Source organism: Stomoxys calcitrans, chromosome 1 (assembly GCF_963082655.1).
Source record: "Stomoxys calcitrans chromosome 1, idStoCalc2.1, whole genome shotgun sequence".
NCBI lineage: Eukaryota > Metazoa > Arthropoda > Insecta > Diptera > Muscidae > Stomoxys > Stomoxys calcitrans.
The window spans coordinates 30,200,888-30,206,948 of NC_081552.1; positions in this window are offsets into that span (position 1 = coordinate 30,200,888).

The window sequence follows — 6,061 nt, forward strand, 5'->3', positions numbered from 1 at the left end:
CGCAGCTAAAATTCTCGTGACAGCAATGAAAACCACACAGATCGGACCTCAATGTTGTGGCGATATTTGCATGAGGAGGTAGCGATCCTCGTCAAGTTCCTGTAGGTGAGCAAGCTCGTTCCGCTCCATAGGGTCGATTGTCGCGGAAACATGATGGCCATTGTTTATTTGAAAACGCCAACAACTCCCCTTTTCATATCAAGCATCATAGGCGTTCACTATTTAAGCAAGAGCCGATGCCGCCAGACATCTCATTGAGATTCTCTTTTCGATACCCCAGATTGTCCGCGACTTCAATAACTGTTACTCTGTATGGAGAATTCCACTATCCACATCCTGTGGACGTGCTCGAAAGCGGTCCCAGCAAAGCTGCTCGTGACAACGATGAACACTACACAGATTGGAGCTCAAAGTTGTAATCCGTGTGGTGCTCATAGTGTTGCCGCGAGTTTCTTCCAGTCAAGCACTTTAGGGGCCCAATTATCGGATACCTGATCGAGTACGCTTTCGTACCGTATCCAACTCCTATTAATCATCAATCGGGTCTAAACAAGATTCCTGCAGACACGGTAGCAGATGCGTTGCATCTGCACCTGATGAAATTGGCCTCCCCCGGCAAACAAGAGTAGTTCTGACAGATGCAGCCGTCTCAACTACTACAGAGTAAGGATTGATGCCAACGTGCAGGATGAGTGTCCCGATTGTGACCTGAAACCACACACACACACACACGTCATTTGTTAAACTGCCCAGACAGACCCACTTGACTCAGACCCAGGGTGGCAAAAATAATGGAAGGGAAACCAACGCAAAAGATAAAAACGAAGGCAATCAGGTAACCGAAGAAGTTCCTGCAGGGGATGGAGGGCCCACTGGCTTTGTAGCATGATCGGCGCTTATTAGCGTTCCATTTTTAAACAGTACGTCGGCCGCCTTGTTTCCTGCTACCACTTTACACCGTGACCCATAAGAGCCTGACAGCCTTCCCAATGGTTCGCCTCCTAAGCAGTCTCGACCTCACATGTCCCGACTCAAGAATTTTCAGCTCAGCCTGAATGCCTATGGAAATCGTGATTGTCCGAAACCCAGCCATGAAAACATCGCCCGGTACTGGAACCAACGGTATATACAAAAGATGCTGGGAATGTCAGAGTATCTCCTTCTGAAAAGACGTCCAGTCAACCAACAAGGTAGGACTCCCCAGGTACATAATGCTTCTCTCCATACTATATATTGGGTTGCCCAAAAAGTAATTGCGGATTTTTTAAAAGAAAGTAAATGCATTTTTAATAAAACTTAGAATGAACTTTAATCAAATAAACTTTTTTTACACTTTTTTTCTAAAGCAAGCTAAAAGTAACAGCTGATAACTGACAGAAGAAAGAATCCAATTACAGAGTCACAAGCTGTGAAAAAATTTGTCAACGCCGACTATATGAAAAATCCGCAATTACTTTTTGGGCAACCCAATACTATACTATAGTTCACTAACACTAGTTTTCTTATTTCCTCACTCCTATATAAAGGTGCAATGGCGTAATATAAAGCATGGGGCTCTCCTCGCTACAGAGATTGGCACCGCTACGGCACATTGTACCCTCTCGAACACACTGTTGAGGGCCGAACTTAGAGATGAATGCCATAACCAGGTAAGAACTGCCCGAATCACCGCCGCACTATGGCGCGGATAGCGGATTTTGAAAGAACCTACTTATGTAAAACATTCCAACGATTTCAAAAATGTCAGATTTTTAATTTAGGAATAAGACCGTTCAAAGTTGACCTTTATCGAAACACACAACTTTTAGGTATTTTGGTCCGATTTCAAGTGTTATATCTCGAAAACTAGTTAAGGGATTGTCATATTTTATTTAGCCTACGGAAGGATATGCTTAGTAATTGTAGGATTAAGATTGTACGTAATAAGTGTAGGATTATCAAAGAGATGGCAAACTATCGATAATCGCAACATTCGATATTTTCGATAGTTTTAATAATAAATATCGATAGTATGGTTAATCGTTAATTTCCCATCACCTATATTTCTAACGAAAATGACAAGTAAAAATCAGGAGATCGATTTATATAGAAGCAATATCAATGCACAGACCAAATAAAACCAAGATGAATAAAGTCAGTTGGAAGTCATGAATCTATAGGCCCAATGCATGCGTTCAGAGTCGGATCGCTTATTTCTGTTTAATTTTGCAAAAAACTTTTCCGATAGTATCCATCGGAAAAATATCTATCGATATCCAGTCAAAAAATTAAATACCGATAGTGCAATCGATATTTTGCCCGTTCCACTTCGAAAGCCCTTAACATAATTTAAAGAATGTTTGGCTATTTAAGAAACAAAAAATTAAAAAACAAACTTGGTTCAAGAAGTGTTTGGAGGACATGTCCACAGTCGAAAAATTCTATAACATTTGAACTGATAAGAATATCTGCCCGAAACTTGACATAGTGAATGTGGAAATGGTTTCCAATAATTATACAAGACCCTAGTAGGTCCAAGGGCGGCCTTGGGGCGTGAATGTAGGTTACCTCTAGCATTTCACATATTAAAGTGCTGCCAAATAGGCATTTAAAGCCGACAAAGAATGCATGCATAGATGTCTGGAATATCTGTAACTTTTTATGTGATAGATAAGATTTCAGTCAAGGTATCATTTTTGGAATTGTGATACTATTTCTCTACCAATTGCAAATCAGATTATACCATTGGAAAGGTTACAAAATTCTCCGAATAATAAAAAAATGATTAAAGTTTGCCCTTTCCTATTAAAAATCTATGCGCTTCACAATTTAAACTAATTATGATAAAAACATTTATTTTACAGAAAATTTAATAAAAAAAATTGAAAACATTTTTTTGTTGTTTAAGTTTTGGTTAATAATTTTAAAATATTATAACCTTAAAAAAAAAATCAAAAATTAAAAAAAAAAACTCTACTTAGTTACCATTTTTCCCACAAATTTTGACTTTGATAAGCCATAACTAAGCACATAGTAGGCGTAGCAGCCTTTTCAAACATTAATTTTATAGGCTGAACACTTGTTTGTCGTATGCCGTTTAAATCATTCAATGAAAGATATGATTTTTGCAACGAGAAACTCAAACCGCGCCACTGTGCGATGTAAACATCCAGTGTACATTCCCCGGCCCAAGCAAGCCTACTGACAGAAGTAGAGCGCATTTAGTGCCCAGATCAATGGCATGACGACAAATCCTTAGTTCAGTTTTCGCTGAAGAATTACACCCAGATACTTGGCATCAGTGGAAATCTCAAAACGACCCTTTCTAATTGTAGAACTCCATCGCGTACGTCTTAGTGGCGCCTTAAAATAACCAATGGTCAAAATGTTCTCGCGGCGGTCGGTCCTTTGGGCCGGAACGAGCTTGCTCACCTACAGAAGCTTGACGAGGATGGCCACCTCCACATGAAAATGTGACTACAACGAATTGCGCCCTCCAGTGGCTCAAGAAGTCTAATCGGGAGATCGGTTTATATGGCAGCTATATCAAAACATGGACCGATATGGTCCATTTAAAATCATAACCGACCTACACTAATAGGAAGTATTTGTGCAAAATTTTACAGCACCTTGCGACATACTGGATATGTCGCAAGGTGCTGTGCGAACACACACCTCGCAAGGTGCAGTGGGTCACAAGCGTCGTCGCCTTCTGCGCCCTCGTTGTTGTTGTTGTAGCAGTGTATTGTACACTGAGGCGGCAGCCCTTGTCGATAAAGTACTTCATCGGGTCAATCCGGTACGTACAACCGGCTGCCATGGGATTGTGCGCCCTCGTCGTCGGACTATGTGACACCCCCACTTCTCCGGTACGGCAATATACGCAAGGAATGGAGGTAGGGGATTGGCCTTCGCGATACACCATTCCGTACAATATAGACCCATCTCGCCTGCGCTTGGCGCTAGTTACCCCTACATGGAGTGCATGGGGATAGCAGTCAGGTCCGGTACTGCCGAGATAGAGCTATACAAAGTGTACATACCGCCGGTTGGTAGCTGTGTCCCAATTAATGGCCAAGCTTACAACCCCGACATAAGTGGATTACTATCTGGCCATAATCGTTTGGTTCTAGGGGACTTTAATGCGCAACACAAATCATGGCATTCTCCCCTAGGTTACGACCAGCGTGACATAGCTTTGGCAGAGCAGATTGAAAGCTCCACGTTTTGCACGGTGCATGAGGATGCTCCCACTCGGATTATGAGGAGGTGCTGCAGCTCGCCAGACATTTCCATTGCATCTCCTGATCTCCTGAGTGATGTATCCTGGCAAGCCGTCATCTCTTTGGGGCCAGACCATAATTCTCACCATCGACCGACCGACCCGACTTCATAACCTCTGAGCGCCGGACGTTTATCAATCAGGCGAAGACCGATTGGGCAGGCTTCAGAAAGTATACCAATCGCCGCATCAGTAAACTGCAACCCCCCCTCGGATGTGCTAGTGCCCAAGAGGAAATTCCGAGACATCATTAACTGCTGCTGCCGCTCGCTTTATACCAGCCGGTCGAATACCCCAAGTGTGGCCCAATTTCTCGTCGCAGGCAGTGGTACTCGCGAACGATCGTGATGGGATTCGTTGTATGGACCCCACTAACCCCAGAATCAGCGAGCTGAATCTGGAAATAAACAGGGTAGTCAACGAACATAAGCGGAATTTCATGGTCTCCGAGCCGATGAACAGCCATCACAATTTACCGTGGGCGAAGTTACGAATGTCATGCGTGGCGCCAAATCATCTAAGGCGTTGGGCCCCGACGGAATCTCTACATTGATGCTGAAGCATCTGGATTCACCTGGAGTTGAGTACCTTACCACTGTCCTCAACCTGTCTCTGAACACTCTTACAGTTCCCGATGTCTGGAAAATGGGCAGAGTGATCCCGCTACTGAAGCCTGGAAAAGACCCGGGTTTGGGGGCGTTGTACAGACCGATCTCCCTTCTCTCACCAGTGGCAAAGACGCTTGAGGCATTACTCCTCCCGAGCCTCGTAGGAGAATTTCCATTCGCTGAGCATCAACATGGATTCCATCAACATGCCACCACCGCACACATTTGCCGTGGCTTCATTCGACACGGTCAGCCATGCCAAATTATTTGAGGACATCGCCAACACGTCCCTCCAGCCAGGCCTGAAACGCTGGGTCGCGAATTATCTGTGTGGTCGCCAGTCATTTGTGGAATTTAGGGATAAGAAGTCGAAACCTGGTGGAGTGAAACAGGGAGTTCCCCTATGTGGAATGATATCTCCGACACTGTTTAACCTCTACCTATACTCCATTCCATCTCCATTATCATATGCGGATGATTGTACGATCATGGCATCAGGTCTCCCACCCATTGATGACATCTGCGATAGGTCTACCTCAAAGAACTTGCCTCATATTTCGCTGCAAGAAATCTGAAGATATCTGCCAGCAAATCTTCAGCCACTTTGTTCACTAGAAATACGCGTGAGGTGAATACTAAGCTGACTGTGATGGTCGATGGAGAAATGATTCCGACCATCAAGTGTGCCAAAATACTTGGCGTCAAATTTGATAGCTCTTACACATGCCACAGCAATTTGCAATAAAGTCAAAAGTAGTAACAAGGACCTCAAGCCACTTGTTGGCAGCACTTGGGGTGCAGACAAAGAAAACTTGTTGACCACGTACAAAGCAATTGGCCGGTCTGTGGTAAGTTATGCAGCGCCAGTGTGGTCTCGTCAAATTTATGACACGCAGTGGAATAATATTCAGATCTGTCAGAATGTCGCCCTGCGAACTGTAATGGGCTGTTTCCTCAGTTCTCATGCGGACCACCTCCATCAAGAGATAACGATCCTACCAGTGCGAAGACATAACTACATGCTGTCTAAGCAATACCTTTTGGGCTGTTATCGCAGAGACCATCCAAATTATCTGCCTTAAGGTAGATCTACATGATCTAGAGCGTGAGGTTCAGCGCTACAATAGAGAACGTCTAGTTCAAGCAGGTCTAGACAATATTCATGCAGACACGCTAGCAGATGCGGTAAATG